We start from the raw sequence: 13,673 nt of genomic DNA on the forward strand, positions 1-13,673 counted from the left end.
AGATAGATAGATAGATAGATAGATAGATAGATAGATAGATAGATAGAGGGCACAGGGTGAGTTGAAGATGAAGGGGTGATATCTGGAGAATAAAATTAAGAGGTGAGAGAAGATTATATGGAGAGGAGAAAATGAGAGGTAGAATGGGGTAAATTATCTCACATCAGAAAAGGCTTTTACAAGTGGAGGGGAAATGGGGGAAGGTGAGAGGGAATGAGTGAATCTTATTCTCATAGGATTTGGCTTAAGAAAAGAGTAACATACCCATTCAATTGGGTATGGAAATCTATCTACAGGAAAATAGAGGGGGAAGGGGGCAAGAGATCAGCGATGATAGGGGGAGGGCAGATTGGGGGAGAGGGTAATCAGAAGCAAACACTTCTAATGAGGGACAGGGTCAAAAGAGAGAATAGAATAAATGGGGGGCAGGATAGGATTAAGGGAAATACACTTAGTTTTTCACAACATGACTACTATGGAAGTGTGTTGCATGAATACACAGGTATAACCTGTATTGAGTTGCTTGCCTTCCCAATGAGGGTGGGTGGGGAGGGAGGAAGGGAGAAAATTTGGAATTCCAACTTTTAAAAACAAATGTTAAAAAAATGTTTTCACATGCAACTGGGAAGTAAGATATACAGAAAATGGGGTATAGAAATCTATCCTGCCCTACAAGAAAATCGAAGGGGAAGGAGATAAGAGAAGGGGGAGAGAGATAGAAGGTAGGGCAGATTAGGGGAAGGGGTATTCAGACTGCATGTCATCTTGAGATGGGGGGAGGGACAAGATGGGGAGAAAATTTGGAATTCAAAATTTTGTGGAAGTGAATGTTGAAAACTAAGAATAAATAAATCAATAACATATTAAAAAAAGGGGAAAAAAAAACAAAAAAAAAAGGTTTCCCTCCTCTTTCTAATAACTAAGTGGAATAATTTTTCTCCAGGACTGCCTGTTTTCCATGTCTGTCTCCAAGTCTCCATTTTCTCCCTTATCTCTACCTAGTTTCCTTCAAGTCTCAGTTAAAATCTCATCTTGTTTAAGAATCCTTTCCCAATCCCATTTAATTATAATACCTTCCCTCTGCTGATTATCTCCAATTTATCCTATCTATATCTTGTTCATATTTATATGTTGTCTCTCCTCCATTAGGTTTCTTGAGCTCAAGAACATAGACTTTTTTTTCCCTTCCCACAGGGCCTGGCATATAGTAGATACTTAATAAATGCCTATTGACTTGCCTAGACTCCAGCTTCTTGTGATTGGTCTCTCTACACTGGCTTCCTTGACAACCTCATCCACTCCTGTGGCTTCAAATACCATGTCTACGCCTATAACTCCCACATCCATCTCTAGCCCTGATATTTCTTGTACATTTCAGTCCTATATGGCCTATAATTCTAACTTCCTAATGGCCATCTTTGTTAGCGAAAATACACCTGGGTCTGAAGCACAAAGCAGCAGAAAATCATTCTTGGTCTGGGGCCAATGGACCTGGACTGAAACCTGGTTCAAGCATTCATTACCAGTGTGAACTTAGGCAATCACTTAGGGCTTCAGGATTTTCATCTGTGAAGGAAGGAAACTGTACAAGGTGATTCCTGAGGTCCCTTCCAGTCTAATACTCTCCACTACACACACACACACACACACACACACACACACACACACACACGCACCTGGCCAAACTAACTGTATTCCTAGACTTCTCTTTTCTCTCAAGTTCCATAAGCTGGAAATCTTATAATCATCCATTGTTGATCCCCATATTATTAAGGATCCTTCTCTTTAAAACTCTATACCCCAAGGTTTGTTAGAGCCAATACATGGAAAATGGATGGTCCACAAATTAACCTCCATTTTCTTTCTAGGCATTAACCCAGAATCTTCTAGACAAAAACCACTGGGCACTTAACTAACTGAATCCTACCAGAAAAAAAAAATTACAATTTTGCTTGACAGAAGAAGAGGTACAAGGGCTAACAAACACAGGAACTCAAGGAAATTAGTAATTTGATGAAAAAGGAAAATCTATCAAAATCAATTATGTAGGTTGATGACATAATTCTTAACAGTAACCTTAAAGATATAAGGCATATAAGCATTGCTGTAGATAAGTTGGAATTAGATTGAGTCAACTGAGTCCTGTTGGGCCTACCTTATATATAGGAAGACTTTCAGAAACAGAAAGATAGATCCTGTTATTCATTCCTTCAGTCAACAGGAAGTGCTCAAAGACAAGGTAAAGACTAGAGTAGTTTCTTGGTGCTCCGCCCATCAGGAAAAGAGCCAAAAGATGAAAGAGTAAAAATCTCAGAATCTTTTCCTCTTTAAACCTTGACCACTACTTTTGGTCTAGTCAAGCCAAGTGTAATTATCTTCCTTCCTACTCTAGCTTGTGCCTGCTCATCAGCAACCCTAAGATCAGAGGTACCTTCTACATTCCTTGATCTGAGGGTCAATGGAAATACCCACTTTTCAAGGAAAAAAATGGGTTCTGAATCACAGGGATTTAATCCTGTTGACAATAGAAAGCTTCTTCCTTAGGTACATGGATTATTTGTGCCTATTTTCCTGAGACCTACTAATCTGATTGGAGCTTATTGGAGATGGGGGGGGGGGGGAAGGAAAGGCACAGTACTATGCCTCCATTCCAAGCTGCTAGCAAGCAATGAGATGTTAGTTTGTAATCATGGTGTTGACATAGATAGCTAAGTGAGCAGTCCTGTAAGGGCATCTGAGAAGCTGACCAATTCTATCAATGTTTCTCTCAACCATCCCCTCCTTTCTTATTTTTTTTTCTGTTTAAAAAATTGTGTATTTCCCTTAAACAAACATTTAAATATTCAAAGGGAACTATGGGAAAAACTGAACTTGTTACTATATATACATATAGATCTATACTAGATACATATAGATCTATACTAGCTACTATATGTGTGTGTATATACACATAGTATATTGTATACATATATACATAAGATTTAACAAGGTAGTTACAAAATTATTATTCATCTCCTCTTATTTTCTTTATGCTTTAAAACTATTTTTGATGCTTTTTTATCTATTATTACTGACTTATCTGACACCTCCCCAGAAGCTATCCCCTACGAGAAGTATGTATGGTACAGCAAAACAAATCGGCACATTGGCCATGTCTGAGAATATGTATTTTGTTCTGCATCTTTAGCCCATAACCTTTCTGCCAAGAGAAGAAAAGAATGTTTCAACATCAATCTTTTGAAATCACTACGGTGTCCTTACCATCTTCAAAGCACCGGATAAGGAGAGCTAGTGAGCTCAGTCTCTTTCTCTAGGTCTAGGTTTAGATAGCTGTAGGCTTTGGAGATGGTATCAAAAGTTGCTTTAGCAAAGTTGCCCAGAGTGGCAGTAGAGATCTTAGCAGATGTATAGCCATCACCAGTTCCAATAATTATTGATAGCTTCTTAGGCATAAGAGCTGAGTCAATGCCTGTATCTCTAGGCGCAGAGATCAGGAACATCAGAACTGATCCACAAAACCTAGTAGCCTTACAGGGTGCTGTGTGGGACTTAACTATATTTTCCCCCAGCAACCACATAGGAATGATGGACAGCTTGGTCAACTCCGTGGAGAGCTGAAGCTACTTCCTTGGAGGACTTGACACTCAGGACATCAAGGCTGTTGTTAGTTACCTGTGGCTACAGAAGCCTTGAACCTGCTAAACTAACCAATTCTAGTCTGTTCCTGAACAGGCATGGTTTTCTGAACCTCATCCTTCATTGAGTTCCCCAGGAAGAAGTTTATGATCTCTGAATACTCGATGGGAAGGGAGAGAAGATAGATCTCAAAAGAACTTAATCTTCATGTCCTTGACTAAATGGCCCAGCTGGGTGACCAGAACCCATTTGTGTTTTTGGCCTTTTCTTCCCCAACCCCATGACTACAATTTCTCCCACAGCTTTGACAAAACTAACATGGGAACCACCTCCACCTCCAACCTCAGTCTTCTCCTTTCTTTTTCTGACACCATCAAACAGTTTTAATCTTATTTCTACCACCTAGAACCTTCATAACCTTGGAAAACTACTTAGTGTAGCCTCAGTTTCTTTATCAGTGAAATGTAGGGACGGTATTCAATAACCTCTAAGGTAAAGTGCCTGTCAGTTCTAAATCTATGATTCTATTGAGACAACTTCTTAATTAACCTGTCAGTCTCTATTCTTCCCACTCCCCCACCAGCAATCCATACTGTACACTGGATGCCAGATGACCCTTACTAAATAAAGCATAGCTTTATGTCAATGCCAGGCCCCAAATATCCAGTAGGACTTCATTGCCAAGTGGTTTAGCAAATACTCATTGAGTAAATGTGCAAAGTATATGACATGCAAAGTATAAAGTAATATAAGATCTCATCCTTGTCCTGAAAAAGCCTACAATCTATTTGTGGAGAAGATATATATATATGCAAAACATTTTATTAACACAGACAAGGAAATAGGATAATAAGTGACATAATCAATAAGTGCTTCAGGAAGTTAGGGAAAGAAGACACTGATGTGGGCTAAAAAATGTCAAGGAAGGCTTCGTGGAAGAGGAGAGATTTGAGGCTTAGTGAACTGATGAAAAATGAAGGTCATTCTAAGGTGGAAGGGTGAACAAATGCATGGATGCAGAAAAATACAGAAGGGACAAAAAATAGACCAGTCTAAGTAAATTTAATTCAACTCAACAAATATTTACTAAGTAATTCCTTGTTCAAGCTGTGCTAGGGGTTCAAAGACAAAAAAAAAAAAGATAAATTCTCCTTGCCTTCAAGAAGCTTATGTTTTATTGAAAGTTTTAAATATATATGTGTATGTATGTATATGTGCATTTATGTATATACATGTGTTATGTGTGTGTATGTATATATATATGTATGCTGTTCAGTCATTTCAGTTGCGTCCGACTCTTTGTGACCCCATGTGGGGTTTTCTTTGCGAAGATACTGAAGTCCTTTGCTATTTCCTTCTCCAGTTCATTTTATAGTTGAGGAACTGAGTCAAAGAGTTAAGTGACTTGCCTAGGATCACACAGCTAGTAAGTGTCTGAGGCCAGATTTGAACTCATGAAGATGAGTTCGTGAAGATGACTCTAGGCCTGGCATTCTATCCACTGAGCTACCTAGCTTTCTCTGATATACATGTATGTGTTTGTGAGTGTATGTTTGCATACATATACACATATATTTAAATTATATATTATATGTAACTTTCATTTAACATGGTTATATGTTAGTCAATGTGTAAATCAATAATTAAATGCAATAAAACAAACAGCATATACTAAGTACCTTCTATGTGCAAAGTACTTTGCTAGGAAATGGGGATAAAGTAAAAAAAAAAAATGAAACAGACCCTGCCCTCAAGGAGTTCACAGTTTTCTTGGTGGTGCAGTGGATAGAACAATAGTGTTGGAACCAGGAAGACCTGAGTTCATATCTTGCTTTTATATACCTTTTAGCTGTGTGACCCTGGGCAAGTCAGTCTAAGCCTCCTCTGCAAAAACGGAGATAACAATAGCAGATAATATATTTTAAAGCACTATGTTATGTGGATAAATAAGTTATTGCAACATAAATAAAAGGCAATGTTGGGTTGGTTTGTTTCTGGTTCGGGTTTGGGTTTTTTTCTGGGGATAGGGGGCCAGGAAAGACAAGTTACTGTGGGTGGGGTTGAGATGGAACACGAAGAGATCAGGAAAGATAGTGATCAGAGTTTTGAAGGAAACAAGGTATTCTAAGAAACAGAAGTGAAGAGGGAGTGCATTCCAAGCATGGCAGAAAGTTAGTTCAAAGGTTCAGAGATGAGAGATATATCATTTGAGGAAATAGAGAACAGAGAGTTCATGTATGAGAATTATGAGAAATAGGGTCAAAAAGGCATACTAGAGCACAGCTGTAGAGAGCCCTGAGTAACTCGTTTACATTCTGACCCTTTTGTGCCTTTTTCTATTTCTCTATGTGTTTACACTGCTCTCTAGTTCACCTCCACTTATCAACAGTTTACTAATTTGTGGGAATTAGGTAATTTTTTTATAAATATGTAATTATACGTAGATATTGTAATTATGGAATATGTAATTATTTGTAGATATCCTATATTTAAGTTGGTCATCTTAGCCTTATTGTCATCTATTAAAAGTAAGTACCTGTCCCCAAACCTTCATTGACTGTACCACTACCTGCTGAATAAAATCTAAGCCTCTCATTCTGTCTTTCAAGGCCCTCCACACTCCGGCCCCAGCCCATCTGCTTTTTCTTACCTTCCACTACACTCCTTTCTAGAGCCCAAAGTCCAACCAAACTGGATGACTCATGGTTTCTAAATTTACCTTGGCATTTCCTACCTCTGCTTTTGTTGCTGCTATTTCCTTCCCTTGGAATTCCCTTCTCCTTTTGTCTCTGCCAGAGAGAATCTTATAAAACCTAAGAAATGATAGATACAAAGACTGCAGAGAAGCATGAGAAGACACATGAACTACTATGCAGTGAAGTAAGCAGAATTAGAAAATGCACACAATGACTACAACAACGTACAGGGAAAGAATAAAAACAACCATAAAGTCAAACACCATATAATTGTAATGACCAAGCATGGCCCCAAAGACAAGATGAGATTGCAATCCCCTCCCTTCTTGGCAGAGTTGGGGGACTATGAGTCTGGAAAACCACATATATCATCAGGCTCCTCTGATGTGTTAGTTTTACTGAATTGCTTTCTTTCGCTTTCTTTTTCATTCTTTATTAAGTAATGGTTCTGGGGATGAAAGAGGGGGAAATCAAATTTAAAATTAAATTATATTTTAAAAAAGAATCTAGATCAAATGCCAACTCCTTCCTGATGCCTTGTCTAATCTTCTCCTACTAAATATAACCTCTTGCTCCCTCTCTGAACCTTGATAATATCTTTTTAGCTATCCCTCTTGTATTACTGATCTTGTCTTACTATATACAGTTGTTATTTCTGTACTTGGCTTGCTTCTTCGGTTCAGTTGTAAATACTTGAGGGCAGTGATTGCATCCCATAATCAACTGTATTCACTTGGCTGAAGGAATTGGGGCTGTTTAGCCTGAAGAAAACCAAGATTTAGGGGGGGATGGGAGAACTACCTTCAAATATCTGAAGACTGTCATTTAGAAGAGGGATAAGTCTTGCTTTGCTTGACTTCAAAAGGTGGGATTAGAAGCAATGGGTGGAAATTACAGGCAGAAACAGATTTCAGCCTGACAAAAAGACTAAGGATGACTTGTAATCACTGTATTACTAAAGATCTGCTTCTGGAATCAAGGAGATCACTGATCCATTTGAATTCTGGACAATGAGGGAAACCTTGCTACCAACCAGCTCTGCTCCAAAATTCAATGGGCTACTTTAGGAGGTACTAAGTTAGTTCCCTGTTACTAGAGGTCTTCAAACAGAGTCTGACCACTTATTAGGATGTTGCACAAGTAATTCAAGTTTCTGTAGCAATGGATTAAATGGTTTCATAGATCTTAATATCCATGCAAGGGACAGAAGAGACCTCAAAAATAATCTAATCCAACCTCTTCATTTCACAGATGAGGAAACTGAGGACAAGAGAACTTAAACAACTTGCCTAAGGTCCCCCAAGAACCAGGATTCAAATTCAGGTCTTCAGATTCCAAATCCAGCACTCTCTGCTGCACCACTAATCCCATTTTATTCTGCCTGAATTTCCCTTCCAACTCTGAGATATGAAGGTGAAGACACTTTAAAAAATAATGTTCTGTACTGACTAATTTTTAAAAAGTATATTTCCCTCCTCTGATTTCTGATAGCACTGATGAGATTCAAATAGAGTGGTCAATAAGAAGTCCATTATTTCAAGTACCACTTAAAGATACTTTAGGAGACCTCAAGATTCAAATAAACTGGAACTAACAGGGACTCCCCCCAGCCCCTCCACCCTGGGCTGAGCAACGGAATAATAACAGATAATTGCCTGAAACTCCGAACTACTGTCCCTGGTTACCTCCACACCCATCGCAGGTAGTCCTCTACAAGAACCTCTAGCCTTTCCTCGCTAAAGAGTGTCCATCTTAAGTGGGGAATATCCCCCTTACTTTCTCTTTATCAGGTATCCCCCTTAAACAGGTGTCTCCCTTAAGGGGGGGTGTCCCCTGTAGCAGCCATCTCCCTGTATTGGCCCTCTCCCTGTGGGGGCTGCCCCCCTCCCCCTTGGGGGGCTGTCTTCCTGAGGGGGCTGCCACTCCCCTGGCTGGGTCTCCCTTAAGGGGCAGAGGAGCCCACTTGGTGCGTTGTGCTTGGTGTGTGTGTTATCCAGAATAAATGCCTTTATTTTATTTGGAGACAGCCTGAGTGAATTCTTTCAAGATGACCTTGGGGGTGCCCCTGAACCTCAACAGCACTCATAACTATCTTACAACTGATTGTTCTCTGATTGTCACATGTATATATACACATCCTTTTCCCTCTACTAGACTATGATGAAAGTTTCTGGAAGGCAGTACCTTGCACAAGGCTTAGTACACAGGAGAAACTTCAGTATGTGATGACTTTGTTCACATACATATGTGCTTGGGTCAGTTGACAAACATTTATTAAGTGCCTACTATGGGTCCAGGCACTGTGCTTAGCAATGGGGATACAAAAAAAAGGCAAAAGACAATCCACAAGATTCTCATAATCTAATGGTGTTAGGTAATACATAAAAAGAAGCTGAAAACGGGGATTAGAGGTGGAGGTGCGGTGCGGATTGAGGAGGGGAACATGATGGAGTCCAGGGGAGCAAAGCCAGGTGGGAAATGATGAGATGTTTGTCCTGAGCTTCTTCCTTTAAACGGAGGATCTGGGAGGAACTTTCCATGTCTGGCCTCTATTTTCTCCAATCAGAGTGAAGGAAGGGCCCCAGGGACAGGAGGTGCTGAGGAGGTGTGAATTTTATGATCTTGCAGCATTATGATCTTAAGTTTATTAAAATGTCGTGAAAATTATAAGCCAGAAAGAACATTCACTTTTTTTTTAATGGCAATCTCCTTTATTACTTGATAATGAATGGTTTGGCCAGCTCGGTTTTAAACTTCCTTGTCTTTCTAGGATGTTCATACATAAAGCCTTTGAGTTCCCCCAAAGCTAAACTGCTTAGATTTGAATAAGAGCACTTCTTTCATACTGTTGTGACCCAAGGCAGTGAATGAAGTTACTGTGGGAATCCTGAGAGCAGGCAGCAGAGGGCAACCTATACCACTGTACACCTCCCTCCTAGGGTTACCATTTCTGGTCTGGTTTCCTGCTTGGTGCCCAATTCAGTGCACTGCTATTAATAGCATTTTAATTCAGGGGACTGGATAGGGACTGAATTTGTGATTTCACTGATATAGGTAACACTAAGATGAAGAAACTGCCCCTACAAATGCAGGGCTACACTTTCTCTGTAATTCATCACAACTCAGGGAGACCTGCCTAAAACTCAGAAGTTAAGTGACTTGCCCAGGGTCATACAACCAATATGCGTCAGAGGGAAGCTTTGAAATAGATCTTCCTGCCTCCAGGGCCAGTTCTCTAGACACTACACAAGGACTTTCTTTCATTTTAATAATATACAGTCTTTGTTCAGTGCCCAAGGCATGATAAAATGAAACATCAATGAAATCATAGGCCTTGATACCACCCAAAAATGTATTTAAGAGGCAATGTTTTGTACTAGCTGGAGCTGGTCTTATAGTTAGGAAGACGTGGGTTCAAAGGCTGCCTCTAACACATATTACCTTTCTGACAATAAATAAAGCATGTGCATAGAGCACTGAGGCTGGAGTGTGGAAGATCCAAGTTCAAATCCAGCCTCAGATACTTATTAGTTGTGTGACTCTCAGAGGGTCACTTTATCTCTATCAACCTCAAATTCTTCATCTAGAAGAATGGGGGAAACAATAACACCTACTTGGGGAAGCTAGGTGGCACAGTGGATGGAGCACCGACCCTGAAGTCAGGAGGACCTGAGTTCAAATGTGAGCTCAGTTCAAACACTTGACATTTACTAGCTGTGTGACCCTGGGCAAGTCACTTAACCCCAATTGCAAAAATAATAATAATAATAATAACAACACCTATCTGTGAAGGCTGTTATAAGGATCAAATAAGATGTTTTTAAAGTGTTTTATAAACCTTAAGGCACTATATAAATGTTAGCTAATATTATTATGTGTTTTTCAGTGCCCCCCAGGCAAGGAGTTGCCTATGTCCACTGGTGGAGGGAATGTTTAGACCAGTATTTCCATGTGCTAATGAAATCAAAGGTCTGGACACACAGAGACACACACACACACACACTCATGCACACACATACATACACACACAAACACAAACATATACACACACTTAATGAATCACATTAGAGAAACATTATACTCTAAATAATTCAGTAGAAAACACAAAAAATAGGGAAGAATGACCTTGGGCAAGTCACTTAACCCCGATTGCCTCACTAAAAAAAAAAATAGGGGAGAAGCAAAAAACAGAGAGAAGAAATAGACTACAGGAAGAAATGGAAAGAATATCAATTGTTACTCTCACAACTGTAGGTTAGAAAGATACAGGATTTTCTTGATATCAGAAGAAAAAAATGAAATTATCTTTAAAATTTTAGTGATTGAAGGCATACTGTATTTGATTTCTTTCACCCCTTAGCTATGTGGTCTTGGGTCAATCCTAACTTCTCTGAGCTTGATTCCTCATTATAGAATGAAACAGATGGAATAGATGGTCTCTAAGGTTCCTTAAATTCTATGCCAATGTAACAGTTCTGTGGCTAGATACTTGTTTGCTGTTTCCTATGGATTGCATCTCCCACAAACATTTGATGATGCCTAGTACATGAGTCCTGGAGGCTTAGGCAACTCATGGATTTCTTTGTGAACATGACTTTTTCAAGATGAAGGTCAGAGTCAGAAATAAAGAGGAAAGACAACTATGGGGATATTCTTTCACCATTCCTTGGCCTGTCTCTGTACCTGAACAGAAGCAAATCGCAATCTCTCTCAGTCTTGGTTTTGTCATCTATAAAATGAAGATAATAATAGCACCTATTTCATGACTGTTGTGAGAATCAACTGACATAGTCTATAGAAAGCATTTTGTGAACTTTGAATTACTATATAAAATGTTAACTATTTTATTATTATTCAATACTTTTATTGATGACTTGGATAAAGGCACAGACAGTATGCTTATTGAATTGGCAGGTGACAGAATTGGGAGGAATGGCTAACATACTGATTGGTTTAGTCTGCATTGAAAAAAATTGGCAGAAGTCAGCATTGGGCTGTATTGCTTAAGATGAAGTTCGTTATGGTTAACATAAATAAAGCTAATGTAAATAAAATGTAATGTAATATAAATTTAAAAGTTTAAAAGTAATGTAAATAAAGTAACTGTGTTAAAAAATTAAACTTTACAAGTATAAGAATTAGTGAGGCATGGTTAGTTAGACCAGTTTATCTGAAAAATATTTAATGGGTTTAATGTGCTACATTCTCAATATGAATCAGCAAATTTGGGTGTAGCAGCCGGAAAAGCTCATGTGACCTTGGGATTCATTAAGAGAGTCATAGCTTCCAGGAATAGGGAAGTGATAATCCTGTACTCTGCCCTGATCAGACCCCACCTAGAGGATTGTGTTCAGTTCTGGGCATGGCCATTTAGTACAAGCCATTGATAAATGGGGGAACATCCAGAAGAGAGCAACGAGAATAGAAAAGGGACTTGAGGTCATGTTACATCAGGATTATTTGAAAGAATTTGAGATGCTTAACCTAAGGAGACAAATACACACATAACCCTGACACATACTGGAATCTGATAGGTAGGGCACTCAGGGAATTTAAAAGATTACGGAGAACAAAAGAAGGTACCATCGGACTGGAAAAGGGCAAATTTTGCTCTAATTTTTTTAAAAGGGAGATTTGAGGAATAAAATTATCTTCAAGAATTTGAAGGGCTGTCATGTGGAAGAGGAATTAAGCTTGTCCTGTTTGGCCTCAGTGGGCAGAACCGAAACGATGGGTGAAGTTGCAAAGAGTCAAATTCAGGCCTGATGTCAGGAAAACAACAGCAACTTCATAATAGAACTGTCCAAAAGGGAATGGGCTGTCTTGGGAAGTAGTGGGTTCCCCTCTTCAGGCAAGGGCTAGATAGCCACATGACAAATATAGGGAAACTCATTTTGGGTAGAGGTTGAAGTAGATGACCACTGAGGTCCCTTCCAACTCTGAGATTCTATGAAGTGTCTGGCAGAAGTATAAATAAAATACAAGAAATTCTAGCACAGAGAGATGACTTCCAGCTGAAGAAATTGCAGAAAGTTTCAAGAAGAAGCTGGCCACAAAATCAAATAACTTGACCAAAAAACACAGAATGAGTTTTGGCAAACAGAAAGAAAACTTCCAACCTTGGAATTTCTAGTTATTTCTTAACCACGTAGTAATTAAATCCTAATCCCTGAAGAATAGAGAAACAGAAATAGGAGGGCTTTGAAAAATTAGGGTCAGACTAGACCAGAGGACAGATGAAAATTTGCCCTTTCTCTATGGGCCTAGACACAATTTGTGAAAAAATTAGGCAAGGAACAGTACATATTTTTCTAATTCTATATGGTTCATATACTTGTCTCTCCCCAATAAGAATGGCAATATCTGACCTTCATACAGTGCTCTGTGATTTGAAAAGAGCTTCCTATATATTTTTTTCATCTGAGCCTCAGAATGACCTTGTGATATTAATATTGTGTGTTTTATTCTCCCCATTTATTGCATAAGAAATATGGGCTCAGAAATTAAAGGCAAGAAAAAACTTGCCCATGATGAGTATAATAGAAGTCACTGGATTCAGATTCAGAAGGCTTGTATTCAAGCCCTGACTCTGTTCCACAGTACCAACATGTCCTTGGACATACCATTTTACCTCACAAGCCTTAGTTTCCTCATTTGTAAAATAGAGATATTAAGACTTACACTACATTCCTGGGGTCATGCAGAGTTGGACATGACTGAAATAACTGAACAACAACTACCTACCTATCTCTGTGTTGTAAGAATCAAAGAAAATCACAAATCAAATTCTTCATAAGTTCCAAAACACTGTACAAATGTCAGCTGATACTGTGGAGAGAAGATCTGGGCCTCAGACAGAGGCCTTCACATTCAGAGCCCAACATCTTTCCTGATATACTAAGCCATTACTGCGGACCACCTGGACCTACCGTAACAACCACATGGGAATCTGCTTTATACAATTCCTTTTGTCTTGTCCCCTCCTATCAATACTATCCCTTCCTTACCCACAGGAGAGTCAGTTTCACCCTGCACCATGGTACCCTGACAGGTAGATTTTTGGGGGGAGTTAAAAGGTCATTTCTCTACCACCAGATGTCACCAAATTTCTCAAAACCATTTCATTTTTATTATTGAAATCTCCATCTGCAATTTTCACTTTAATTTTTTTGCAGTGTTACAGTGCAGAAGTTGCTAAATTACCAACTCGAGAATATTCCTTTTCCCCTATCCTGTAAAACGAGGCTTTAGTACCAGTGGATGTAGGAAATGTTCCTCATGCTATTGCTTATCCCATGTCATATAACTATTAGTGCCTTGGTTTCCAACTTTACCCCCCCC

The 13,673-nt window shown here is 39.1% G+C and overlaps 1 pseudogene; it reads right to left on the bottom strand.

The window, feature by feature from the left end:
- Window positions 1-3,266: 3,266 nt before the first annotated feature.
- On the bottom strand, window positions 3,267-8,029 carry LOC114031813 (annotated as a pseudogene).
- Window positions 8,030-13,673: the final 5,644 nt, after the last annotated feature.

This window comes from Vombatus ursinus, unplaced genomic scaffold (genome assembly GCF_900497805.2).
Source record: "Vombatus ursinus unplaced genomic scaffold, bare-nosed wombat genome assembly UNPS02015255.1, whole genome shotgun sequence".
NCBI classification, from domain to species: Eukaryota; Metazoa; Chordata; class Mammalia; order Diprotodontia; family Vombatidae; genus Vombatus; species Vombatus ursinus.